The sequence below is a fragment of the Grammomys surdaster genome, unplaced genomic scaffold (assembly GCF_004785775.1).
Source record: "Grammomys surdaster isolate TR1022 unplaced genomic scaffold, NIH_TR_1.0 141, whole genome shotgun sequence".
Classification (NCBI taxonomy): Eukaryota; Metazoa; Chordata; class Mammalia; order Rodentia; family Muridae; genus Grammomys; species Grammomys surdaster.
In genome coordinates, this window is record NW_021604599.1 from 3,239,079 (window position 1) to 3,249,210 (window position 10,132).

The following is a 10,132-nucleotide window of genomic DNA, read 5'->3' on the forward strand; positions in this document are numbered from 1 at the left end:
TAGATAGATAGATAGATAGATAGATAGATAGATAGATAGATAGATAGTTAGTTTTAGGCCAGCCTTATGGCTATAGTGTAAGATACTATCTTTAAAAACAAGGCAACATCCTAGCATCCTTCTCTTACAGATACAACGGTCATGCCCACACCATAGCCAACAGACCCTTTCTCCCATCAAGAGATTTTTTTTATTGGCTAGACATGGTGTGTTAACTCAAAAAAAAAAAAAAAAGATGCTTGCTTCCTCTTCTTTTTTTTATTGGGTATTTTATTTATTTACATTTCAGATGTCATCCCCTTTACCCATTCCCCCCATCCCAAACCCGTATCCCATCCCCCTCCTCCTTTTTGCTTTTATACAATTTTAACTACATACAAGTATTAGGGTCAGTTCTAGGTTGAGGAACTAGCAATACAATAGATGCAACCAGACAAGGAACAAGCAAGACAATAAACACAAATAGTCAAGGAACAAGCAAGGCTCCCTCTTGTTATTCTAGGTGTGCATCATGCACGCACATATGTGTGCATGTCATTTCCATTTCCAGTAACCTGAAGTTCAAACCAGAGCATTCTCAGAATCATCCTGACATTTGAGGAAGTAGCCTCTTGCCTTACCTTACTGTTCCACACTCACCCTCAGTTGATGGTTTCATAATCACAAAACCCAAGCTTTCCCAAGTCTCTCCACAGACTTTCCCCATGTCTCCCTTTCACATACATAATCTAGGCAAGTATCAAGCAAGACTTTTTTTCCCCAGCTCCATGATCTATATTCATCCACATTTTGTAGCAATTTAGGATTTATGGAGAATTACTTTTTTCACAGTTCCAGTGGCCTTAACAGCTTAAATTTTTGGATCAATTCACCCAGAAACATGACTGTGTCTTTCCAGGCTATATCATGAAATGATGATTGCTTTTGGAACAAATAAACACTATTGTTCTAGGATTCAGAAAAGACTTAACCCATTTACAAGGATCGATATCATGTAAAAAGGAGTGCAGACCAGAAGTAAGGCTATAAACAGAGTCTGAAGCAGATTTCCTTCTCTCTGGGACACTCCAGAAGGACAAGCTCACTGTCAGGATCCATGGTCTCACCAAGGTTGTCTTCCTATTGGAATCTTTTCCCAAGCTATGACCCTCAGCACCAATTATTTCCTGCTTTGATGACCCTTGAAATGCTTCTGTAGAATCAGGTTCACAGCCCTGCTGATAAAGCACCTGCATAAATACTTCCAAATACTTCCCATTGCATTTAGAGCAGAATCAAACCGTACTCTCTGCCTTGGAGACCTGCATGGTGAGCTTTGGACTCAGCTTGTGGCTTTCACGCCCATGCCCATCACCTCTGGCCTCACTTCCTTTCCCTGAACTTGAAAAACTCAACTCCACTTTATTAGTGTTTTGATCTTGTGCTTCTGGCTAGGGCTGCATCGGGTTTGGAATAGAAAGCCCAATTAAATGTGTCTTTTTCAAGAAGCCTATGTCCCACCCACCCTACTTAAAGTTGACTCCCAACCCTGCCACCCATCAGTGTGGCCCCTTATTGGTTAGTGTTCTGCCCTGACATGGCTGCTCCTTTTTTTTTTCTTTCTGTTATTTATCTACACAGTCATCGCTCACCTAGAATGTGTGTTCCAGGAGAACAGAAACCTTATTCTTTGATTCCCTCAGGATATTCTTTCTTTGTTCTCAGCATCTCATTGGAAACTTGACATCTACTAAATGTCCCGTAAATGTTACTTGAATGGAAGAATGAAATGACTTCTAGTCTTTCTAAGCCAAGTCTGACAATATTTCCAAGATTTATGGCCAAAGTAAAGCAATCTATCACTTGAGGAAACGGCAGTATTTTGGTTTTAAGACAAAGAGAGAGAGAGAGAGAGAGAGAGAGAGAGAAGAAGAAGAAAAGAAAAAAAAGAAAAGAAAAAAAGAAAAATTTCCTAGAAAAGTAAAAGTAATAAAGTAATAAAATGAAGGATTCTTCATTCGTAGTCCTAGACTATAGGGGATAATATTAATTTTGTTTTGAGGCTGGAGAAATGGCTCAGCAGTTAAGAGCACTGCTCTTCCAGAGGACTCAGGTTCGATTCCCAGCACTCACAATCTCCCTCATAACCTTCTGTAACTCGAGTCCCGGGGCTCCAATAGACACTGCATACAAATACTGCACAGAAACACATTCTGGAAATACTCATACACATAAAACAGTAAATACACATTTAAAAATGTTTATAAACTGTTATTGAACAACTAAAAAGACTCAACAGATCCTAAATTCTATAAATATCACAATTCACTGTAGGCTTTACATAGATCCTGAGCGATAAACTAGTCAGTTCTGATACCCCACCTTGCCCTCACTTTACACCAAGATACCACTAACTCCTGGGCAACTAAACTATTTTTCAGCTTCCCTTGAAATGAGGCTCTGCTAGGTATTGCTAAAGTTCCATTGCAAGGAGACACAAACATCTACCCTTCTTTCTAAGCTCCCAACAACAAACAGTGATACAATATCACTAAAGTTCACTCTGGGGAAACCAATATGTGTGTTAAGCTTGCTTACAGAGCAATAAGTGAGGACAGAGTTAAGGGCCTGAAAGTGCTTCAACCCATTGTGGATGACTCCCCCATGACCAGGGATGATCTTGTTCGAGTAGGCCCAGCTGGACTCCTGAAGACTGATGGAAATTTGGCTCAGAGGATCATCCTGTGCACATCCTGTAATGGTCGAGCAATGCAATGTGAGGAAACTCTGTGTTTCCAAACCTTGTTAAAAGTCTTTTGCTGAGATTTTCTGTGCTTTTAGTCCAAACAGTTATAAGGACTGTTCCTAAGAAAACTAACATCCCTGTATTAAAGGGACTAGAGTCACTGTTGACCTTTGTTCTTGAATGAATTGCACAGTGCACATCTCTTACCTAGGTCAGTGTGTTGACTGTTTGCTGTTGTGAATTTTATTTCATGCCTGACAGAACATATATGTTATTTTGGCAACTTATATGTACTCTAATCAATGGTTTTGCATGCATTAACTCATGTAATTACCCTAGTAACTCTTCTAGCCAGACACTCTCTTTGACTCCAGCCCATATGTGAGGAAATCAACACACAAGTAATATAGCCAAGTTTAGATAGATAAACAGTAGCACTGGTGTAATTCAAATCAGATCCAACTCCAGTTCATGTGCATTCCACTATTCTGTTTTACAGTTTTGTTATATTGTTTAATGATATAAGTTTTTTTTTAAATGAGCTAAATAAATAATCAACCTTTAGTCTTTCTAACAAGTTTGAGTTTCCTTGAGAAATACTTTGACCTTTAGCATGGAAGGTTTCGGGCCTCTGACGCATTGTTCCTCAAACAGCATTTGCTATATGTAGGCCTATCTATAATCTCAATGGCTGCTGGTGAGTTGATTCATTTGGCATCAATGGGAGGGATCAGAGATTTCATGAGTAGGATGATCACCTGGGGGCAAGGGTGAAGAACCCAGATTAATGATTTACATGATCAGCACGGAGATGAAATACACCTTTTATCTAGTTAGCAAAATAAGTTCAAATAGCATAGCCTAGAAATGCTAAGAAATAGCCCGAAGGAAAGCCATGGTATACGAATCAGTTGGTTGATCTAATTGATAACCTTACAAAGAACAATCTGTCCTATGAACCACAACAACAACCATCAAGGTACAAACCCCCTAATGATATAGTAGTGGCATACACACGGTGGTGGTAAACAAAAACTCTTTAATTAGACTTCAGATCACTTAACAAGAGAGAAATCCTGTCTATTCTCCTCCAAGGCTGATGTATTGAAACCTTTGTCTATACTCGCTGGTCTATTCGTTGAAACATAGAAAGTAGAGGCCTATTTGGAGGGAACATGTTCCTGGAGTTATTCCTTTAAAGGGTATATTTTATCCTTTTCCTTTTTCTTTCCCTCCTGGCTAGCACCAAGCCTTCTGTTACAATGCTGTTTTCCAACACAGTCCCAGAAACAATGAAACCAAAATCTCTGAAACTGTGAAACAAAGTAAATATTCCCTTCTTTATGTTGATTTTTCTCTTTCGGTATTTTTGTTACAGTGACCCAAAGCTGACTGACACAATATCTATGTCTGCTTTGCACTACCAGGGCAGAATTGAGGAATAAGGACAGAGACCATATGGCCCTCAAGGCTGAATATTCCCTGTCTGGCCCTCAGCAGAAAGTGTTTGTCCATCCTGTTATAAAAGAAGGAAAAATAAAGACAGGCTGGTGTCTGATTGTGGGAATCTTAAATAGAGAGGCTATGGTATTCGGGCTTTGTCTTCCAGTCAATAAAACCACCTAGGCTCCCTGACCAAGAAGATGCTATGATGACAGAAATGTCTTTAGGAACACTGCTGACCTTACAAGTACTAAAAAGATGGAACTAAAATCAGGAAGCAGAAACTAGTTAGGAGCTGGCTACAATTAGTCTATATGAGGCCATTAGGATCTGGAGATGACACCATTGTTATATATAGCAGTCAGACCCCATTGTTTATGGGGACAAAACCGTGACTTTGTCCAGATGTCCTTTTCCAAGTAGGTCAGCAGAAGAAGGCCTCATCCTGGTTACAGGGTAAATCCTTACTTATGTAGCATGTTAGGTGTCCAACCCAGGATACATGGCTGTGGGGCTTATTATATCAAAGCTGATGCTGGCCACCAAGTTTTCCCAGCATCCCTTAGCCCCTGCCTGTTACAGGGTCCTCATGGCAGGCACACCCCACTCCCTACCATAACCTTCTCCAGCTCAGGAACTAGGCTGGGCTGCCCTTCCCCCAGCTGCTCTTCCCTATGTAAACCAATCAGTTGGGTTACACAAGTCCATTTTGGTCTCTTGTCCCTTTAGTCTGTTGGTTCCCCAGATCCTGCCCTCTTGGCTTCTGGTGCTCCCCTTTTACCTCCCCCATCTCCTCACATGGCCCAGTTTGCTGGTCATGTTCACTCTGGATTCTCCCAAGTATCTCTGCTTCTGCCTGAACTCTCCCTTATATCTCTCATAAAAACCTGAGTCCTGTAGGAACAGACATTTTCTCCCTTTATTTCTTTTCCTTTTTTATTCATTCACCTGGTAATCCATATATACCTTAGAAAAGTCAAATCAGCAGCGTGGTTCAGAGTGGCCAGGTTCTATGGGATGGAGCTCACTCCCATGGTTTCAGCCATGGACAGAAGCGAAGGGATGCTGGGCACCACCCACAGTGTGCACTCAGCAAGTTACAGCCCAGTCAGAAAGCCAACGTGAGGCCAAGAGAACAAGAAATTCACCTTGGGTATTTCCACATGACTCTACTATGGAACAGTACGGTCTCCTGCAGCACTGAGAGTGTATGCATACATATTAGGAAGGTATAGTTATAAACACACTTATAGGTGTTTACATTACAATTGAAATGGCATACTGCCTTACGGTGATTGCCACGTTGGAATAAAAATCACCTCTTCCTACCTCAAATACCCAGCAGTTTCAGGGAAAGAGCAGATAATGATTTGCTAAAACCCAACGCCACCACATTTATAGTAGAAAAAAATGTCACTGAAAGTTACACAGGTAAGTGTGATATCCTTTAAAAATGAAACAAAACGCAATGCAATCTGCTATCTGTTGCTTTTAAAATGTACAAAGAGAAGGCATATCCAACAGTCACTTGATTAAAGGATAATGATATGTTCTTACAGAGAGGCAAACACATAGAGAAGGATGGAGGCTGAATAAAGACTTGGGGAGAACGTGGGCACGAAGTCAGCAATACAGAGAGACAGGGAAAGACAGGTCATCCTTTGCATCATGTAATGACCCACAGGCTGGAGCCCTTACTGAGTGTCATGGCTTGTCTATGGCTACAATTGAAAATATCATAGTCTTAAATGGTATTCTCGTCCCAGAGAGGCAGAGTTAAAATTCACTAGTACTGCTTTAATAGAATTTTCTGGACACAAAAATAAATGAGTTGGTCACCAAAATAGACAAAGCAATCTATGAACAAATAAATAATATTTGTTTTTTGACACTGCAGTAAAACGGGGAAGTGCTATTTTCAACATAGTAAATGGTACAAGGACAACCAGATCTACATACAAAAATGTGCTTTGATACCTGTCTCATATGTACAAAAAAAAAAAAACCAAAAAAACCAAAACAAAAACACTGATTCTGATTCTGGAAGGGTTTCATCTAAATGTGAAACAGAAAACAACAGTGAGTTTAGAAGAAAAAGGGAAATAATTCTTCATGGATTTTGAGTAAGCAAAGTATGTTTATAACTGGATGCAAAAATAGTGCTAGCTGTAGGGAAAGGCTGACAAGCTATAATATGTGCAATGAACTTCACCAGGAGAGGTAACAGACAACCTATAAACAGTTGCAGAAGAAGACATTCTCAGCTCATGTGTCTGACGAAGGACTGGTATCCAGAACCCCTTAAGGATTGCTACAAAAGATTTATTTTATCTTTAATTATGTGTATGTATGTATAACTATGTTGGGGTATGTGCGCATGAGTGCAGTTGCCAACAGAGGCCAGAAGCAGCCGATTTCTCTGAAGCTGGAGTTACAGGCAGTTGTCAACTGGTAGACATGGGTGCTGGGAACCAAACTCAGATCCTTCACAGGGCAGTACCTGTTCTTAACTACTGAGCCCTCTCCCCAGACCCTTAGACCTTTTATTTGTGGTCTGCATCCCAAGACTCCTGTGGAAGCTTGATAGTAGGTACTACTGAGCCTTTTTATAGCCTTTGTTTTCTCCACATACATGCAAACATATATGTGATACATATAACAGGTGTTACTATATAGATTCTGCACAGAAAGATTAAAACTGTGAAAACAGGATAATCATAATTCTATGCTATGGTAACATTATAGGAATAGTTTCTCTTTCTTAATATGTGATATTGCAGTGTGGATCTTAGCAGCCTCGGGTATGATTCATTTATTTTTCCTTATAAAGTTAAAATCTTTACACTTTCACTTAAAAGGAAGTATGGTATGACTTCTCATCGGTATATCTGAGTTTCCATCACCACCTTTAAGAATGGCTTTAAGGTCATTATTAAGTGACTAAAGGGCCCCTTGGACACAAGCACCGCCATCTTGTGATAGTTGGTCTGATGAACCAGACTACTTCGAAGTGACCAGCAAGGGTCTCCACAGGAAGTTCATGGCCCACTCATGACACAGAGGGACAAGTGACCGTAGACTTCCATGATTTATTTTTGACAATCTTCTGGCTTTTCACTGTTCAACTTTTGTAGGAAAAGAAACTATTCCCATAAACCCAAGAGTGTATTTTGGCCGCCTTGTTCTTGAAGGCGGATATCTAAGTCATGTATGTTTTCCCCAAAATGCCAGGTGGGGATAGTAGGCATCCAGTGAACGGAGAACAAAGAAGGTAAATTATCGTTTATTGTGTAGAGCCCAATCCAATTTGATACCGGCTGGGTCATGGTTGTACTGTTTGCCTTCAGTTTGAGTCAATACTAGACTGATAGTTAACCCCGGGTATAAAAAGAGGGATAGCGTCCTCATAGCACGCTCTTTGTCGTGAAATAAAGAATGAAGTATCTCTTCTAAAAGCAAAATAAAACATGGTTTACTCTGAACTCAACATTTAGTGAATTACCCTAAATATGTCATCCAGTCTAAGTTCAGCTTTGCAGTAATTCAGCACTTACTGGCATGAAAAGCCCACGTCTCTAAAGAAATTGATGCCAGATATTTAAATGCACAAATTGAAAAGAAATTCCAGTTAATTCTAACATTATGAAAACTCCAAAATCAACGTGTATCAATTTAGCTCTTCAGTCTGCCACAACTTTAATTAGTGTATGTACTAATTAAACACTTTTGGGGGTGGGTGGAGACGTGGCTCAGGGGCTAACGGCAGGCACTACTCTTGCAGAGGACCAGGTTTCTGCTCCCATCACCCACATGGTGGCTCATAGCTATCCACGGCTTCAGTTCCATGAGATCCTCTCCTGACCTCTGTGGGTACCAGTGATGCATGTAGGGAATTTATGTGCACAGGAGCAAAACATTCATACCCATAGTATAAAATAAATCTAAAAAAAAACGTGAAATTAAACTTTTTAAAAAATATTCTGTATTCCCCTGAACACCCACACTCCAGTGTCATCCCCTTCCCCATGTCCTGCCTTTCTGTGTTAATAACCCCTGTGTGGATGAATTACAATTTGAAAAAAAATAAATTATTTTTTAAAAAGTAATACTTTAAAAGCTAGTGTTTAAATTCTCCACTAAGTTCTCCATAGCAGTAAGAATCTGGTTGGATATAGATCCCCTGGATCTTAAAGTAATTTAATAGACCATTTTCTGAAATCACTAAAACCAATATATAGGTTTCCTGGAGCCTACTAATGCCAAACCCTCTGCTGGGCACTTAGATATCAAATGAGTAGTCCTGACTCCATTTACCATATGAAAACAGGTTCAGAGAAGTCAGATGAGCCTCTGACGTTATGCCTGAGGTTATGGGTGTTAAAGCAACTTCCTGTCCTTCCCGAATATACGTAGGTTTCTCAGTACAGACAGGTTTTTCTTTCACAATCAATAGTCAGGGTCCTGGCTTGTACAAATAGGTTTTTTATGTTTGTCTGTACTTTCTTTTCAGTTTTTCCTGAATGCCTGGATAGTTAAAATTATTTTTGAAGTCTTCAACACCTCTAGTGTCCTAGAAAGACATAATTCTATTTGGTGTCATAGACCTTTGCATCGGTAACTTAGTTCAAGCTTGCTAAGCTGTCTGTGTTATGCTTTAGAAGGCTGGACAGCTAATCTCAAAGCAGACAGACAGACTTCCCAGGAAGAAAGCAAGATATTAAAATGAGAGGGAAAGCCCAGCCTTAGGGGATTTCAAGATTCAACAAAGGCCCCAAATTACTGACTAAAAAAGCCCCACATCTCTGTTATGCCAAAATTCACTTACAAGTGAAGTTTTTAATGTTTGGTCACTCTGAATAAAGGTGCAATGGATAAGCTTGTATGTGTGACAATTTGCACACATGAGAGGCTTTAGAAGCAGAAATGCTAGGTCATCTGTAGTCTGATAGAGATTGCTAGACTATCCAGACAGGAGCAGTGCCACATGATTCCCCCCTGTCCACAACAAATGTTCTTCGTACACTGTCTGGAAGAAGTTGCTCTCTGTGCGATCAAGGGTTGGCATGTTCTCCACGCTGCTGTCCTCTGTGAAGGACTGCTGGCCTTTAGGATTCACTTTCAGTTTAAATTTTAGGATGGTTATTTTACAAGGAAAAGGAGTTTCTTTAGCTTGTGCTTTCAGAGACTTCAGAGTCCACACCTGGCAACGGCCTCTGATAGCATCAAAGCATAGTGAGCAGCCTCATGTGGCGGGACCCCATGTACATGCGGTGTGCAGAAGGGATCATAGAGGGAGAGCTAGCGAAGGAAACTGAGATCTCATTAGAACAACCACGATATGGATTAATCTCAGCCAAGGAGATTGAGGCCAGCTTTCCACAGTAACCATATGACCTGACTCACTTCCCACAGAAACCCATCAACCCTCCTCAGGACCAGCCACCGTTTGTTAAAGGCTCCATCCATTCACACCACCACTCTGGAGACGATGCATCCAGTACAAGACTATTTGAGGGACAAACCATATCCAAATCAAACCGCATCTGTTCAGAGTTCACTGTCTTCTCTTCTCACAGTTCCCAGGCATCGTCCTAAACTCTCATGGACTAACACATGGATGAATGGTTTCAAATGATTTTTTTTAATGAATTTGACTGATTTAATAAAATGAAGGTTTTAAATGACTACAAGGCATGGGGTATATCTTTGACTCCCTCACAGTGCCCAGTAAAACATAATGATGATTCAGTGAGATGTTTGTGGTAGAAATGGCATATTAACTTCTTGAGTTATATGGCAGTTTGTATTTCTCAGCTTGGTGGCCAGGAGAGGAAGGCTACTTAGACTCCAAAGACAAAGCATTGAGGTAGAAGGAGCCCTTCACAGAAAATACATTAATCAACATGTTAGCAAGTGATACAATATTTCTGCCAGGAAGCCTTCTGCTGGTAAACTCCTTGAATG